General features: G+C 47.6%; 1 protein-coding gene across 1 annotated transcript in view; it reads right to left on the reverse strand.

Moving 5' to 3' along the window:
- RHOC (ras homolog family member C) overlaps positions 1 to 14396 on the reverse strand; it is a 32513-nt gene extending 18117 nt beyond the window's left edge. Inside the window, exon 1 of the mRNA XM_034770604.1 lies at positions 14262 to 14396. The gene's annotated coding sequence lies outside the window, so the exon portion shown is untranslated. The remainder of the gene's footprint in view (positions 1 to 14261) is intronic.
- Positions 14397 to 19081: the final 4685 nt, after the last annotated feature.

The following is a 19081-nucleotide window of genomic DNA, read 5'->3' on the forward strand; positions in this document are numbered from 1 at the left end:
GTCCATTTCCTCCTGCACCTCTTTATAACAACATCACACACGCAGTTAGTTCAGATATTTTGCTGTCATCCAAATGCAAAATGGCACTGACCATTGCCAGACACTAACTCAATGTTTGCTTTTATGCATCTTCATCTGTGTAAAGCCACCAACCCATATCCCTCTAGTTTTGCTCATAACAAGTCAAAAGTTAGAATCTATTTTAACTCAAACAAGCAGGCATGATTAACATCGGATTAAATATTTCTGGTGAAATAAGTTTGAGATATTCACTTGTGCAAAGGCTCTCTCTCTTTAGGTCTCCCCAAGTGCATAATTCAAATGAAGACACCTACAATAACATTTCTTTTGCCTTCCAATATTTCCCCCTTTAGCTTTACCCTGAGCGCATTCATCTTCTTTTCCAACTTATTTTTGGAAAGTCACAGGCACACATCCCTTAGGATCTGCCATCAACATTCATAAAATACCAGCCTGCATTCTTTTCATAAGGAGATTAGCTTATCTTTTCAGGCAGTGTTTGTGTCACTCAAGACTACAATGTCCTTCCTGGGGAGTACGAGATGCATAATGCAAAAGGCTTTGTTTGTGTTTGAGATAACAGTCCCTAGATCACAAGAAGTTCACAGAGGAAATCATGGAGAAAATTTCAGGAGGTTAGTTTAAAGTTGCCAGCAGAAAATCTGAATGATTAAAGAGCATCAACATCAGACATGGAATGTCTCTACAGCCAATGTTTTCAAGAGGAACTAGCAGATTTTGGGTGTCCAACCTGACATCCTTTAAAGGGGTGTGAAGCTGGGTAATTCAGCTTTTTATGAAAAGCAGACTCCTTTAAGATGCTTCAAGTTGTGACTGGTGATTTCTGAGTCTTCTTTATGGGGGTCTCAGTCATCGCAGATTCAACTCCCATGAACATTAGAGGGGAGTAAGAAAGACAACATTTCTATCCTTATCAAATAGTTAACCTATTTCAACATTTCACAAATTATCCCTCCCTTCTTCTTTTTTCCAATTTAAGTGAAGAGGACTGAACTACTGAAGAAAGGATGCCAGGTTTAAGAAAAAGTCTCGGTTGTGAAGATACCTCCCCTCCCACAAAAAGAGGTGAGTAGTCAGAAATGTCTAAGTAGGCTTTTGAAAGGTCTTTCCTATATCCTACGTTATGTTTGTTCTGAAGGGTTGTGCCCAAACTCTGACTCAGGTGCCAACTTTCAGCATCGTCACTATCCACAAAGTGAATTTTAGGCCATTCTCTCCATGCTGTTCTGGGCCGGTATAGCCAACATGTTGGTAAGAACATTGGTGTCTAATCTACACTAATGCTGCCACTGTTGCTAGTACTGGAGCAACAGTGGAGGATTGCTCATCTCCCCCAGTTTGATGAGAGATTGCGAACTAGGAACATAGCAGCACTGTTCTATGCTCCAAGCAGCTACAACAAACTGTAGTCATCGCTGCAAAAAATAGCAACAATTCTGTCATAGCTATTATAATATAAGTCCCCCTTGGGTTTAATGACTCAGGATTGAAACTCCTACCAGATAGGAAATGGGGAATTTCTTTGGTAAAAAAAATACATCTTTCATCCAGTTGCCACTGTGGGAGCTGGAGAGAATGGTAGAGAAAGGTGTTGACCCTTCAAGGGAAAAAATCAGAATCTTAGCATCAGAATTTAGAGATGAAGAGACCTATTAAAGCTTTTTACTAAGTGGCCCCTCCCCAGGCCAATGATATAAAAGCTTTGATCTAATGTGTCATGTGGATGATCAAACTCTAAAGTTCAGACCGTTTTAATGGGCACAGATTTCTGAAGTACCTGTATCCTGACTACAAATGTACCAACTAAGCCCCAGATTCTGGCAGGTTCAAGATAATCCTGCACGCATGACGGTTATGGAGATAGAACTTAAATCCAAGTATATGAATAAGTGATTATGATAGGGAGGTTCACATCTTCAAATCAAGAATAAGTTGCACTATTAAAAGAAAATAGCAGACACCAAGCAGGGGCAACATCCTGAATCACTGCTAGCTACCGTCTTACCCAAATCCCATTACATACAGATGGGAAATATAGCCACACGTACCTGTTTGTCGTGTAAGAAAGGTTAGCTAGCTTGTAACGTTCAAAGCAATTAACAATATTGCAGAGAAAGCGACTGCCTTAGTCTTCACTGCCAAAAAAAGATGAATTTTTACCAGAATCTTAGCATCAGAATTTAGAGATGAAGAGACCTATTAAAGCTTTTTACTAAGTGGCCCCTCCCCAGGCCAATGATATAAAAGCTTTGATCTAATGTGTCATGTGGATGATCAAACTCTAAAGTTCAGACCGTTTTAATGGGCACAGATTTCTGAAGATTTTCCTAGAGGCCATCAGACATTGTAGTTTTTACTGTGAGGTAGCTAGCTAGGCAAGATGAACATTATGCCCACGCCCATGGCTGACTTCATCTAGTTACCTCATAATAAAGAATGCCTGGTCCCCACTAGAATTTTGCAGTGAGATAGCTGAAGTGCATTGTCAAACCAAAAACAAACACACCTATTTTTATGCAGTAAAGACATACCCACTGTGCAAGCCCCAATACCATTCAGCTAGTTCTGTGAGCAGCACAACCAGCTTTACTCAAGCCCAACGGACAAACACTCAAGAAGAGGGCGGGGGGCGGAAATTAAAACAAAGTAAAGCAACCCAAGAAACTGTTTCTGAAATGACACTGCTGACAGACTGGCTATAGATGGAACACGGCTGTCTGAACGCTTTGATGATTCCTTGAGATGAAATGGCCTTTGTTTGCATTTCACTTGTCAGTGCTTGATCCACTTTCCCCATCATCTCCACCTTGGGTATTGTGGAAGCCTTTCTAGCGTGTCAGAAAGTTCCCAGTATGCAACAGTCAGGTAACTGATTCAGTCAGGATATGGTGGTCTATCCATCTAGTGTGCTGAGCACTAAACTGACCATGCGGTGACTAGAACACTCCCTACAATAGTAGGAGCTGACTTTTCTCCAGGAGATGAGCATGGGTCCCGGACCAATTTACTTCCCCATTTCACTATCTTGCCGGGCTGGCTAATACCACTGAGCTTTAGGGAGTACTTTTAAATTTAAAAAACTAAATTCACACATTTTTCTTCACTGTTTCAAGAAGGAAGTTACCAGGGTCTGGGTGAGTTTCCCACCAGAGATCTGTCATGTTAGTTTCAGGGCTGCCTCCTAAGCACATCTGTGCCAAAGAGCCAGCAGGCACACTGGACTGACGTGTCCCAACATGCTTTGCATTTCAACGGGCAGCACTGAGGAGCTATTGACCATGGCAAACAGTCCAGAAAAGCAGAGACTGGTGCAAGTTGAGAGGGTCCAAATCTACTACTTTGGGCAAGAAAGCTGCAAGCCCAGCAAATCTGGCAACAGAAAAATCTGAGGCCAATACCACAGTGATTAGTACAGAATAAGCCGCCAAAGAGACAGGATTAAACTGCTTCTATCAAAGTCACTGACTAAGCTAGAGAGACGTCAGAAGCAACAGTTCAGGCACAAGCCAAACGTCTGATTGAGGAAGGGGAAAACCCCCGCTTGTACCTAGTGGTGACCTACCGCTGTAATGTGGTTTGACACATGGACACACAGCTGCTACAGAAGGGCTGAGCAGCGCTGCCTAAGCACTGCACAAGGGGACCAGGTGCATTATTTCGGGATGAGCATTTCACTTTCTTCTAAGGCAGAGGTGGGCAAACTACAGCCCACGGCACTGTCCTGCCGGGGAGGCTAGCCCCCGGCACCTCCCCTCCTGCAGCCTCAGCTCGCTCGCTCGGCCGCCGGTGCAATACTCTGGGCGGCGGGGCTGTGAGCTCCTGGGGCAGCACAGCTGCAGAGCCCGACTTGACCTGGTCTCTGCGCTGCGTGGTGGTGGCAGCGGCGGGGTCCAGTTCCAGATGGGCGGCACGGCTCCAGCGCCGCCAGCCACAGTAGCACGGTAAGGGGGCAGGGAGCAGGGGGGGTTGGATAGAGGCAGGGCCGGCTTCAGGCACCAGCCTGGCAAGCAGGTGCTTGGGGTAGCCACTCCAGAGAGGGGCGGCACGTCCAGCTATTCGGCGGATGGTCCCTCACTCCTGCTCGGAGCAAGGACCTCCCGCCGAATTGCCGCCGCAGATCACGATTGCGGCTTTTTTTTTTTTTTTGGCTGCTTGGGGCGGCCAAAACCCTGGAGCCAGCCCTGAATAGAGGGCAGGGAAGTTCGGGGGACTGGTCAGGGGGTGAGGGTGTGGATAGGGGTCGGGGTGGTCAGGGGAAGAACAGGGAGTTGAATGGGGGCAGGGGTCCCGGGGGGGGGCAGTCAGGAAGGAGAGGGGGGTTGGATGGGGCGGCAGGGGTTCCGGGGGCTGTCAGGGGACAGGGAGAAGGGGTGGTTGGATGGGGCAGGAGTTCCAGGGGGGCTGTCAGGAATGAGGGGAGGGGTTGGATGGGGCGGCAGGGGACAGGGAGCGGGGGTGTGTGGATGGGGCAGGGGTCCCAGAGGGGTTGTCAGGGAACGGGGGAGGGGTTGGATGGAGCAGGAGTGGGGCGAGGGGCAGATAGGAGGTGGGGGCTGGGCCACGACCCCTTCCCCAACCGGCCCTCCATACAATTTACGAAACCCAATGCGGCCCTCTGGCCAAAAAGTTTGCCCACCCCTGTTCTAAGAGGTGGTCGCTGACGGAGGCAGCGAGATACTGCTCTGTACGGCCCAATCCTACAGAAGCATTCTTTGCTCAGGTACACTGATGAGGCTGTTGGCAAAACCAACCCAGTCTCTGAAAATCAAGCTATCATTTCTCCTGGCTTGTGTGTTTGTTGTCTCCAAGAGGAAGGAGCCTGGAGTCAGGCTTTTGATGGTAGTTATGCAAGAGGTCTACTAACAATTTAGTTTATTCTGCTACAACAGGGGCAGCTCTGTAGGGCTAACAGCAATAAAAACCTTGTTCTTGTCAGGAGATTGAAGGAACAAGACCAGGCAAAACTTATGTGCCAGACCAGGTGCTGCTTTTATTGTTCCCTTCAGGTAAGTTTGGTCAGTAACTCTATCCCCTCCCCCTCCCTCCAAAAAAGAGAAAGAAACCAGCTCCTTTTAGCTGTACTGGACTTCACGGAGACAAGGGAGCTGGGGAAGGAGAGGGAACAACTGTTCTAGTGCAGCAGGCAATTGAACTCTTCACAAAGAGGCGATCTGGAAACCAGAGACAGATGATTACACAAGGGAGACAAAACCTAGGCGCCCTCCAGCTGGCCTCCCCAAATCACCATTTGCAGTGGCAGCCAATTCCAAACCACTTGAATCAATATTTACTATTTTAAAATCCCCGTGGTATCAGCTGCCAGGGGTGTAAGTCCTGTACTCGCTAGTCCTCGAGGTACCATGTAGGGTCAATCCTGAAGCCCTGGTGGAAGAGGTGGTAGGCAAGCTGGTGCTATGAAGCGCCAGCTAAAGTCATAATTCACTTGTCTTTGCGTGCACAATACCAACCACATTCCCTGTTTTAAACCTTTCTGGTTTCAGCACAGCTCGCCATATACAATGACCACTAACAGAACATGCTGCTTTTGTCTGAAATAATTATGTGGTCACAGACTGCTTGATTCCAACTGCAACCAGACTCCTGAGCTGGTAAAGAGCTTGTTTTCCTGCAAAGATCCCTTGCAATAAAGGCTGATGGAAAAGAGTAAAGAAGATACATCAACATCTTAGGTTACAATCCCCTCTTCCCAACACATGATTCCAGGAGCAGAGAGGTGTCTGAATCCCTGTATTTTTGCAATGGTTGGACAGGTTAAGCATGAAGACTTTGATGCTCTTCCATCTGTAATCAAGCCTCAAAATGTTTACCTAGATAAACTTTCTGAGATTAGAAGCCATGGCTAAAATAAAGTCATGGGCCAGTAATTTACATAACTAAACAGGCTTTCATCAAGACAGAGAACCTACGGGCTTGTCTACACGTAGAGTTGTTCCCGATTAATTCCATGTGTGAAAACTTACTCTGAAATAAGAGTGCCTTGGTCCTGTTCAGATTATTCCAAAACAACGTCTACTCATGGAGTTAATGAGGAACACCTCCATGCATGGACAAGTCCTACCTCAGAAGAGATGCAGTCAGTTCCAGAGACTGCTGGCTATCCTGAAAGCAGTCAAAGTTATTGTGGAAGGGTTATCCAAAAGAGCCTTTGGGTCATGCAGTATGCCCCTGGTGATTTCAGAAGACTGTTCACTTATGCTGCACCAGTGGAAGGGCAAGGTATCAGATTTCATTTCCTTTTATGCCAATTGGTCCTAGTCTGGATTCCAGCAGATTTTTTTTTAAATCTACATGATTCTAAATCGCTGTGCGACTGTCTCTTTTAGGTCCGCAGCAGGCAACATGAGCCAACACTTACATACACAGAGAAAGCTGCTTCAGTTCAACTTAAGTAGATTTAAAACCAATTTAGGGAAGACAATACCTACAGCTGCCTGGGTGCACTTATCAGTTTAAACCTGTTTAATGAGTTTCTACACACAAGGCTGCAATACTTCAACCATCACATCTTTAGTTAAACTGGTGCAACTATGTTTTTAAATCAGGCCTTCGATACTAGGCTCATAGGGCATCAGAAACTCCCTGGGTAGATATAAACCTGTCTTGTTTCTTCAGGCACTTGGTTCCACACTCTGAAAACAGCCTTGCAAAATTCTATACACCCAAGTAAGTAAAGATCCCCAGTGTCTCCTTAACAATCACCTTAATAAAGGACAGGCAAGTACATTTTGGACCAGGACTTATATTTCTATGATAGTTTTGCACGGAGGCTATGGAGTGTTCCATCATGGGCTTCTTTAGGGGTTATTAAAAAAGAGTTGCACGTTTAGAAGTTCTCTACATCCTGGATATTGATTAAGAAATGCTTCAACACCACCGTTTTTTTTTTTTTAAATCAAAGTGAAGCACGTCTCCAGAGCCCATTTCATAGAGATCAGTTTGGGGGTCAATGAGGGACGGAGAGATGGGGTTGTTTGTTTGAACACAAAAGGTGGCAAGTCTCAAGCGAATGCTGAAAAATCTGCTTCCTAAAATATAACACAGGAGCCTACACAGGAATTAACAAGTCTATATACTGCTAAACAACAGTCTCCTGTGTCTAGCTTCCATGGCAGTGTCATATACACCTCTACCCCGATACAACACGGCCCGATATAACATGAATTCGGATATCATGCGGTAAAGCAGCGCTCCGGGGGGGCGGGGCTGCGCACTCCGGCAGATCAAAGCAAGTTCAATATAACGCAGTTTCACCTATAACGCAGTAAGGTTTTTTGGCTCCCGAGGACAGCGTTATATCGGGGTAGAGGTGTATCTATTAGCATCTGTAAACTCAACGAGGAGTCCTTGTGGCACCTTAGACACTAACAAATTTATTTGGGCGTAAGCTTTCTTAAAAGGCACCCCTATCCAAGCAGCAGCGCAACCACTTACCCTGCAGGGGTTTTCCACCCCACAACCAACATTAAAAAGGCATGTCTACAGTTGTCCTACACCAGTGGGGAGGAGGAAAAGAGGACTTGAAGGGAGCAGCTGTCCCTTGTTCCACAAGCGACAGAAAGCAGTGTATCGTTTGCCACCCCTTCAGTCGCAAGGTATCAGAACCTTTGGCGTTATCTACACTGGACTTAAAACACTTTCCCAGTTCCACCACCACTTGGGGGAGTGCTAGCACAGCCAGTGCGCTGGCATTCAATAGTGTCTTCACTGTGCCTTCTACTCTCAGCAGTGTGATCAAAATGCTGTTGCCATGTCTACGTCTACACTAGTCCTTTCACCATTGTCACTGACAGAGCTGCACCAGTGGTAGTGAGAGTCAGAGATTCCCTATAAAAGTCTAGAGAAGACTGTCTGGCTAGGCTCTTAGCACTGTTGACTACCCTGTAGATAACATTTTCACCCGTCCCGTCCCGTCCCCGCCCCACCCCCAGCCAGTACTATGCAGAACCAGAAGGGAAAAAACTGTGTACAGATTAAAGCATAAGTCACTTTAGGCCTTGACTGCATTATACATTGCACTAGTTTAAGTCAATTTACTTAGCTTGTTTTGAGCAGTTTAAGTTAATTCATTACCAAATTAAGTCAAGTCAATATAAGCCTGTTTTAAATCAATGTAATGGTATCCACCCACAGCTTTAACTAAATAGTTTTAGAAAACCCAAGTCCCCACCCCTCCTTTAAACCAATGCAACTTGTAATACAGGTCTTAGCTACACTGGCGCTGTACAGCGCTGTAACTTGCTGCGCTCAGGGGTGTGAAAACACCCCCCCCCCCCGAGCGCTGTAAAGCACCAGCGTAATCAGCGCCTGCAGCGCTGCACGCTCACTCGCAGTGCTGCAAGCTACTCCCCTCGGAGAGGTGGAGTACTTACAGCGCTGCGAGAGAGCGGCAGCGCTGTGAATTGCCAAGTGTAGCCAAGGCCACAGACATGGACTAAGTGAGATCATAGCATTTAAACACTGGTGGAAAACAGAATCAAACACGAGAAGGGAGCACAAGGAAATGCCTTTCACCAGCACAGCCAAGGACAAACTGACTCCACATCTAAGCATGGTTGTGTGCGCACAAAGGATTGATGCCACACAGCCCAAAAGCACACAAGCCCCGCAGGACAAAGGACAGGGGCTACCAGGGGTGTGATTAACTCATAACTGAACTAACATGAGTTTGCCACAAGCAGGAGCGCCGCCAGCTTTTCTGCCACCCTAGGCGGCGGAAGGTCTCGCCGCCAAAATACCGCCGCAATCGCCACCCCCCCAAATGGTAGTGCCCTAGGGGACCGCCTAGGTCACCTAATGGGTTGCGCCGGCCCTGGCCACAGGCCAGCCACAAAGTCAATGCCCGAACCGCCAACCTCTGAACCCGAAACAGACAAGTGGAAATAAGCAGTGCTCTTTGAGAAACCCACCAAGCAATTTAAATGAAGAAACTCTCCTTCTTAGGCTCCCCAATCAAAACTGATCACTCCTCTGACATATCAGAAACAAACACCACATCATTGCAACCTGAAAGCCCATGCTTCATGGGAATGACAGAACACATCAAGAATGAGACAAGACAACTCAGCTTGGGGGGGGGGGGGAGACTCAAAGTATTTGGTCAGACAGGATGGCAAAAGCAAAGGTACACACACAAAACTCAAAGGAACAGGCCCAAAGAAATAATCCCTTAGAATTGCTTGTTTCACAAGATGAAATAAAACCCTCAACAAAGAGGAAGCAGAATGGTCTTAGCAACGAATCCATCTCTCTGACCAGTTATGGCTGTCAAAAGAAAATCAAGTTTCCACAATCAAGCTTAAAAAGTATCCCATTGGGAGAAACAATGTCCACTGAGCTATCTAACTTAGAAGAGCCAGGATATTGTAATGTACTCTATCTAATGCCTCGGGTATGAAAATTCTGAAAAAGAATCTGAGACCAGAGACTATATTTTGCCTTCAGTTTCTGGAATGATCCCAGCTTTCAGATATCTGATCAAAGTGACATGTTTTGGCAAAGCAAGGGACCGCAATTTCACATACATAGTTTGTAGGCAGCACAGTCTGTGTAACTATACATAAAGAAAAGGGCCTAAGTCTACAGCCCTTATTCATGCAAATAATCATTACTCACAATTAACACAATTAGACTTGTGACTACAAGCACGAGCCTCCCAAATGAACAATCCAACTCCCACATAAACTTACACTGCTCCCACAACCCTCCCCAGAAGCACTTGTTTGTATTCCTTTATCTAATCATATCAGTTTAGAGTATTTTCAGTGGGGGGGTTGTTGGGTGTCAGACAGAGGCAGTTACCCTTTCTTTATGGCCGGTGAACTCCTCTATGCTGCCCCTCCAAGCTCCCCATGGCCACTCACAGGATTTTATTAGACTAAACTAAGGACTGTGTCTTAGAGGGGGCTAATCTCAAAATTTATGTTTAAATTTAAAGATTTTACAAATCCTCATACTAGAAATAGTTTCATTACATATGTAAGTGTAGAATCATAGAATATCCGGGTTGTAAGGGACCTCAGGAGGTCATCTAGTCCAATCCCCTCTCAAAGCGAGACCAACACCAACTAAATCATTCCAGCCAGGGCTTTGTCAAGCCGGGCCTTAAAAACCTCCAAGGATGGAGATTCCACCACCTCCCTAGGTAACCCATTCCAGTGCTTCACCACCTTCTAGTGAAATTAAAGACATCTTGGATTTAAACATTTCCTTTGCAATGTTTGCAGCATGGTGCATGAAAAGGAGAAAGTGAAACCAACCATAAACGGAAGTGAAATTGACACCTCTGTTTTCATTGTCAAAGCTCAGAAAAATGAAAAAGCAAACAGCATAAATGGTGAGAGGTAGTTTGGATTTTAAAGATTCTTTCAGTCCTAACATTGCCTGAAGCGTGTACGCCTGCATGCTGTGGGACATCATTGCCTATTTCTCACTGCAGCTAGATGAAAGAAGGCAGAGAGTTGGAACCATCACTTCATTCCTTAGTTCATCAAATCTGAGCACAGTGTTTTACTAATCAACAATGTTTAATCCTAATTGGGGCCTCTGGGCACTCTTGTTGTTTATTTGTTGTTTAATAATGGTACATATTAATTTTTTTAGATATTCAAAATACCATGCAAACATTAACATAAACATAAATTTATAATATAATTTTAACCCAAAGTCCCTTTTAAAAAAGTTCAAGATTATATGCATGGGAGAATGCCTAATGAGCTAGGCCCATTCATAAAGTCTCAGCTCAGTAATGAATAGTCATGTGGCAATAGGTATTAATAAATCTCACATGCATTAAACATATCCTTTACCTAATGCTGAGCTCAATACTCTTTCTTCAGAATTGTAGCTTTGAACTTTGATATTTTATGTCACAACAATGAAGTGCAAAAGCTAACTTTTTTATAGTTGCTAAACCAGTCAGACTGCTTTGAGTTCAGGATCTTATTTTAATAGAATTCAGACTGAAAATCTTTTAGAGCTAAAGGAGTGTGTGGCAACCGACGAGCAAACTGCTAGGTGCTAAAAACAGACGCCTTTTTTCCATTTTTTGACTCCATCTGGAGTCTACATTATTTTTGTCCTCTCATCCAAGAAAGGATACCACCCGCACTCAATCCTTTCCCCAAAGGCAATAACCTCAGAGTATTTCACCTATTGTATGGATTTATTTAATAAGAGGCTTGCCAATTACAATACTCTTCATTATACAAACGGCAGATCGAGAGCACCTTGTAAAAAAATTAACGCTCAGCAGCATCCAGGAATCAGTTGCCTACTGAGTCTGATTTCATCTGATGCATGATCCCTTTAGAAAGCACAGAATTTGGGTTTATATACCACCTTTCCTGCTTTGTGTATCCCCCGTGCCTTGCACAGTAGTGCGTCAGATTCCTGCTGGCTAAAGTGGCTGCCATTTTACACTTGGCATTCACGCAAGGATTTGTTTATAACAGGTTTCAGAGTAGCAGACGTGTTATGTTAGTCTGTATCCGCAAAAAGAACAGGAGTACTTGTGGCACCTTAGAGACTAACCAATTTATTTCAGCATAAGCTTTCGTGGGCTACAGCCCACTTCTTCGCATCCAAAGAAGTGGGCTGTAGCCCACAAAAGCTTATGCTCAAATAAATTTGCTAGTCTTTAAGGTGCCACAAGTACTCCTGTTCTTTTTGTTTATAACACTGTGTTGGGAGGGAAGCTGGGCAGGACGTGAGGATTATTCCATGTTCTGAGAAATGCTGCAAGATCTTAACTTCCTTAGGAAGTTATTGCTGCAAACCACCTCTGGTTTGGAAGTTTACTGTTCCACAGAATTTCTTTTCAAAAAATAGGGAAACAAAAGCTCAACATCCAAAGGCTCGACATCTCAATTTTCAAGGAGAGGAGTCACTTGAAGTGCATCTTACATAAAAAATTCTTACAACCCACCACACCTTGAATCTAGAGACACCATCTCTCCACCTCCCCCCCCCACACACACACCCATTAAGCTATCTAGTCAATCTTCATTCTAAGGCAGCATAGGTTTCTTATTACACATTTATTAATAAAAGGGATTCTGCCAACATTTATACTGAAGAATAAGTGACATGTTATTAGCTTCCAATAATATTCCACAGTCTCAGGAACTGTTTCTACCTGGTGTAGTGTTGTGCTGCTTTTGCCCTGGGGCCAATCAATATTTGTCTAACACATTCCTTACATTTCATAGCTCTAACACACACAAACACAAATAGAAGATTACAATGTATATTTTGTTTACACAAACTTCTGATAACCTGTTAGGTGTGGGTCAGCTCTGTGCCTTTTCCATTTAGATACAACCTCTCTAAGCAAATATCTTCTACTAGGTACATGACTCCAGTTTAAGGCCCCTACGCTCTCACACATAGCCAAGGAAGGGAAACTGACCATAAATTATGGAGGCCAGAAGACACTCGGCACAATGAAAGTAAAGTGTGACTGAAAGTGGAATATAAATGGGAATGCACAAGTAAAGCCCTGAAATAGTTTGTTGTCTATGTTTTAACACAATTTTAAACCCTTTTCACAATTTGCTTAAAATGTGACATTTTCCTTTATCCATGACCCAGTTAGTTTCAATCAGCTTGAGGTCTCAGCACACAACATGTCTTCCAGTCACAGATTGCACACTATAAACTGACTCGACAACTTAGTTACTGTTTTATGCTCGGGTTGTCTGGAGGCTGAGGCTGGATTTAGGGGGTTTGGCTGCTGCTGAAAAGACTTGGCTGCCAGACTGTTAGTGCTGGAGAGAGCCACTCAGTCATGGTTTTGGAATGCGTGCTTACTCCTAAGACACTACAAAGCTATTCCTCCTCCCCAGCCCCTAATATCAACGTTTAAAAACCACCTCAGTAGTAAGCCAGGAGCACTTTTTAGAACACAGAGTTGCTGTTCAGTTAACACGGAAATGCAGTTTGTTAGCACCAGGAAACTGCTCTTTTAACATGAAAATGACCAGAGAAGCATGCACACACCCAGAAAGGCAAATAGTGGGTGCATGGGGGAACCACCACCATTTCAGTCAGCTTGGTTCAAACAAACTTCCTATGGCGTCAGTTGTAGGCGTTCTCCAGTTGACAGTGACACAAGAGACCAAGCAGCGAGCACTCACTCCTACGCTGAGTAACAAGGCAAAGGAGAGTCACACTCTCTACACTCAGACAGCAGTGGCCTCTGCACGCAGCCCCTCGGGGGAAGTGGGTGGACATGTGCAAGAGATGGTCATGGAAAGGCTAGCTGGGATGTTTGCTCAGCTCAGCTGGATGTTCCCCCTCCTCCCCCAGTCTTTCAGTGTAGCCCAGGCCCCCACCCATCCCAGTTACTCAGCACACTCCCAAAGGAAGGGAAGAACCAGCCACGGAAGTGTTTCCTAACCGCCCTCCCTGCATCAGCTGCTGGGCTGAGACAAAGCTCAACCCACGCGGGGCTTTATCCAGTTCAGCAGGGCAGGGGGGGATGACTCCCAAGAGGGGAGACAAAGGGGTAAGAAGAACCCCTCCCTCCAAAAGAGGCTAGGGGAGAGAAGGCCGTTCCCCCACACCTCACTGCTAGAGCCCCACTACAGCCACCCCACCCATCCCTGTTCACCCCGCTGCCAACCCCACTGACCCCCATACACCCCAGAGCAGCCCTGCCACTCCCAACTCCCTAGGGCCCTATCTCACCCCTGAAGCCCCCATAACCAAGTCATACCCCAACTCCCCACTGTGTCCCCACCTAGCCCCCAACCCACACACATCCCTACAACCTCCTCACACCCCAATGCCCATCGTAATACAGCCCCCACCCTGACTGCTCCCCCCACCTCTACCCATATACCCCCTGACCCCAGCCCCCCAGAGCCCCACCCTGACTGCTCGCTCCCCCCCCCACCATATACTCCCCCGACCGCAGCCCCCCATAGCCCGACCCTGACCCCAGCCAGCTTCTACCCATATACCCCACCCTGACCCCAGCCCCCACCCTGACTGCTCCCCCCACCGCCTCTACCCATATACCCCCCCGACCACAGCCCCCCATAGCCCCGCCCTGACCCCAGCCCCCACCCTGACTGCTCCCCCCACCGCCTCTACCCCTATACCCCCCCGACCCCAGTCCCCCATAGCCACACTCTGACCCCCCCACACTCACTGACTCCCTGGTGACCCCCCCAGGGCCCCGCCCCACCGCCCGGTACCTCGGCCGCGGGTCTCGCTGGCTCCGGCTGTTCGGGCTCCGCGGCGAGCGGGACTGAGCCGGGCAGGGCGGGGCCGCGCGGGGACTGACAGCGCCGGGCCGCCCACCCCGCCGGGCCTGCTGCGGCCGCCACCGCCCCGGGGGCGGGGCTGGGAGCCGGGGGCGGGGTAGCACGGGGTGTATGGGGGGAGGGGAGCTAGCACGGGGGGGGGTGTGACACGGGGTGTATGGGGGTGGGGGATGGCACGGGGTGTATGGGGGTGGGGTGGCACTGGGGGGGAGGGTGTGTATGGGAGTGGGGGGATGGCACAGGGTATATGGGGGGAGGGGGCTGGCACAGGGAGGGGGTGTTACGGGGTGTATAAGGGTGGCACGGGGTGTATAGGGGGAGGAGGGTGGAGGATGGCACGGGGAGGGGGTGGCACGGGGTGTATGGGGGTGTATGGGGATGGGGTGGCACTGGGAGGGGGGAGGGGGGTGTATGAGAGTGGGGGGATGGCACAGGGAGGGGGGATGGCATAGGGTGTATAGGGGTGGAGGTGGCAAGGGGAGGGGGGAGGGGGGATGGCACAGGGTGTATGGGGGGTTGGGGATGGTACCGGGATGGGGGGAGGGGGATGGCACAGGGTGTATGGAGGGTGGGGGATGGGGATGACATGAGGCGAGGGTGATGGGGAGGAGGTGCAGGGGCAGGCTTATACAGGGTGTTGGCAGGGGGAGCTGGGAGATTGGGCACAGGCCTGGAAATGGGGAGAGGGGCTGGAGGTAGAGACTGGGACCTGGCACAGGGTCAGAGGGGAAGGGCAAAGGGAGCTGCGGTAAAGGAAAGGGCAGCAGCTATAGGAACAAGACTCCCCAAACACACACACACTGGTGCTCACTCCTGTCACGTCCCCCAACCCCCACAGCTCTAGGGGATCTCTGGGGACCAACCTGTGCATGGGGAATTGTCAATGAAGCCTTAACTCCCCAATTCCAACCCCAGAGCCTGGCACCTCGTGTGGTGCACTGCTGCCCTGCTCATCTGGGAGTGTGTCTCTCCCCCTTTACCCAAGTGTTAGTGACTGCACCATTTGCCAGCCAGGGGAGAATCGTTAAAATACCCTTTGACCTGGAGGCAGGTAAACTGGAGGAGGACTGGTCCAGGTGTGTAAAACCCCGTGGGTTGGGTTTTCATTCTGCAGACCTTCGGGGTTTGGGATCCCTGTCCCAATTGCACATCTGGAGAGTTCCAATAAGGGGCTCTGGCTGCACCCAGCTCCTGGAGGACAGAGGATTTCCCCTATCTGTGGATTGCACCAGCAGGAAAATACCCCTCCTCTGTAATTGGGTACTCAGAAATTAGAGCTAGGATCTCACTTAATGAGACAGGGTTGGGATTAGCATCTCGCTGACTATTTCCTCTGTTCCCAGAGACTGCACTTACTGTTACTTCCCTTCAAAGTGAACTTTTCCCTTTTCCTAAATGATTATTTAATTGCCAGTCTTAATAACAGGCCTCTGAAAACCAAAAGCCTTCCAAAAAGCATATCTGGTCCAACACTTTTCAATAGGAGTGAAAGATGCAGCTCTGTTCCTTTCTCCTTAACCCCCCACCTCCCGGCACACATACCTCCTCATTAATACTTTCAAGCCTTGGTATTTTGGCAAAGTATAGCAGCAGGCTAGACACAGGGATGGATGTGGGTTTGGTAGAGGCTCATGTAAATCGCTGCAACTCCTCAGCCCCAAACAGCTGCTCTGTTCTCCAGTTTCAATTCAGTGCCCAATGCCCATCTTGGAAAGGGTTTTTCTAAGTAGGCAACATTAGCTGCAGCAACTTCCCAAAGCCAGGATGGCAAATGCCTGTTTTCTAGCCTGACAGAAATCCCACGGTGACCTTATCACCCTCTGCAAATGGGCATATTGTCTGGTATGTAAGAATTGTGCCAAAGTAGCTGAGCAAGACTCACGCATTTAGTGCACTATGCGGGTGAAACCAGACAATCACTATGCTCTTGGATGAACTCACACAGGCAAATGAAAAACACCCTATCCCCTGGAGGTGAACACTTTTCAGAATGCGATCACTCTATGTCTATCAGCCCTCATCCTCAAAGGAAACCTGTGTAACGCTGTCAAAAAGGAGCTTGGGAGTTTAAATTCATAACGTTGCTAGACACTGAAAATCATGGTCTTAATAAAGACAATGGATTTATGGTTTATTACAACAATCTGTAACTCACTACCCCTCTTTTTGTCCCAGGACTGCAGAGGTGTTAACGGGCCATTCTACCTTGAATGGTGCCTTGCAATATATGCTAATAACTGGTGCTAAACAATCTGTTTCACCTCCCATTTAGCTGGGATGCTGGAAGTATCTTTTCCAGGCCTGAAGAGCTCTGTGGCAAGGTCTACACTGGCAATTGAACGACAAAACTTTTGTCTTTCAGAGGTGTTAACCCCTCCCGTGCCAAAGACAAAAAGTTTTGCCGGGACAAGTTCCAGTGTGAAACGCCACTTGTTGGGGATGGAAGTTTTTTGTGGCCACACAACCATATCGCTAAAAGCTGTGTAGTGTAGACATAGCCTGTGTGGCTCAAAAGCTCATCTCTCACCAACAGAAATGGTCCTTAGCCTCCTCATCTAACTAATATATCAACCATTGTGTTAGGTCCTAGACAAACAGTAAATGACACCACCTGCCCCAAAGGTCTTATGCTAGCCAGTCTGTCTAGTATGGTCAGTAGCCAGTTGTGCCTAGTAGTCTGTCACATGTCTATTGGCCAGCCTGTGGCATGCTGCTAGTAGCCAGGATATCTGATACTGTGCATCTAATAGCTACCTTCTGTATGGCTAGTAACTAGAATATATTGTGTCTAGGAGCCATTCTGCTGTGGCCGCTAGCCAGTTGACCCGAGATTTAAGGCTTTGGTGAAATAGAAACACAAAAACCATAATTGTCAAATTTATTCCTTGATGAGAAAACCTTGAGCAAGTCACGTTTCGTTCATGGGACAAAGGCAAACACACACAGAGACAGAGCCATAGGAACCTCACACACACACTCGTGTGTGCACACACCCCTCCCATATGAAGCTAACACCGCCATCCTTAGCCACAGGAGACAGCAAGCATTCCTGCAGCTGTGCACCAGGCAAGGAGTGTCGTTTATAAACATAAATATGAACCCCAAGGCAGGAATCAGGAAACAGACAATGTCAGGCTCTGCTGGCTATGGCATTTCCTGTCTTTATAGCCCTCCACAGCAGCAAGAAGACTATAAAGCCTGATTTTATGCTATTTATTTATTTGTGAGGGTAGGAGTTTCGTGCTGCATCAAATGATAAGGGACTGGAAGAAGTGGGAGCAGAAGGTGATGTAAGCCCCCGCAAAGCGGATACAGCACAGACTGAACCTGGCTGGTCTTCCTTAGCAATCATTTCATCTTTCAGCAAGGGCTTCGTCTCAAGGGAGAGGAAGAATTCTTATTGATTAAAAGGAAGGATTAAACATTTACTGTAAGCGAATAAGAATAGTGTTCTCCCCTACAGTCACTAGGGCCATCAATTGGGAGGGCAGAAGCTGATCTCCACCTGGGTGGTGTGCAGCTACCATGGGATACTGTTGCAGGAGCAATCAGCTATATTGGCCATTGCTGGGGTCAGGATAGGAGACTGGCTGGCCCACCGGTCTCTTCTAGCACAACAGGAAATGGGACATTGTAATGGAGGTACAGTGACCGAGGCACTGAACTGGGAATTTAGAGTACTGGGCATTGTTCCAACCTCAGCCTTCTGCTCCAGGTGCAATCACCACTCTGTGCCTCAGTTTCTTCATCTGTAAACTGGAGACGACGCTGCTGACACACCTTTGTCAACTACTTTGCGTGTGGTGGGTAAAAACGTTCTATAAATACAAAGCTCTGGATTTAAATGGTTGTGGCCGCTTCCATGGTTTTGTGATACCAGATTTCAGGGCTGACGATAACTAGAGCCTGCAGTTACGTCGGGCAGGGCTGAGAGCCAAGCTGGTCAGATCATTTCCATCAGCGGTGAGCAGAGGAAAACAACGTGGGGACATTTTCATGATTTCTTTTTTCTCACCACCTATAGAACCACTCCGGGCATTTTCATCAGCATCCAGCACATTGGATCTAACTCCAGGGCTCAGTTATGATTTCCCGTCACACAGGGATTTGTCAAGAAAGGAAGGGTAAGGCAACGCGTATCCACCCTCCTCCTTGAAAGTCCCAGCTGCAGGTGGCTGTGACTCAGTGAGGCGGGAAAGCCAGCCCCGGACTCTGGCTCAGACCCAGCAGTCTATAAAACATTTGCTATTTTAAAGGGGTTTGGCCTCAGAGACAATTTTTCTTAATTTACTGGGCTTCAGATTTGGAGTTGGCTCCAAAGGAAACATTTCCATGTAAAGAAAGGGAACCAAGGAAGAAGTTTTAACTTCAACTCCTTCCTGGGTTTCCTTTCCTTTATACAGCCCCCAGCCTGGGCTCCAGAAAAACAAGTGTCCTGTTCTCTTCAGCAGCTAGCATCTAATCTCATGCCTTTTCCCCTGCAAACAATGAGAGCGTTTGTGTGCCAGAGAGAGCGTTTATGTGCCTGGGTAACACTTGGGCCTTGGCTACGCTCGCGGATTCACAGCGCTGCTCCCAGCGCTGCGAGAGCTTTCTCGCAGCGGTGCAAGTACTCCACCTCTCCGAGGGGAATAGCTTGCAGCGCTGCGAGCGAGTGTGCAGTGCTGCAGGCGCTGATTACACTGGCACTTTACAGCGCTGCACTCGCTGTGCTCAGGGGGGTGTTTTTTCACACCCCTGAGCGCAGCAAG

This window comes from Trachemys scripta, chromosome 4 (genome assembly GCF_013100865.1).
Source record: "Trachemys scripta elegans isolate TJP31775 chromosome 4, CAS_Tse_1.0, whole genome shotgun sequence".
Lineage (NCBI taxonomy): Eukaryota > Metazoa > Chordata > Testudines > Emydidae > Trachemys > Trachemys scripta.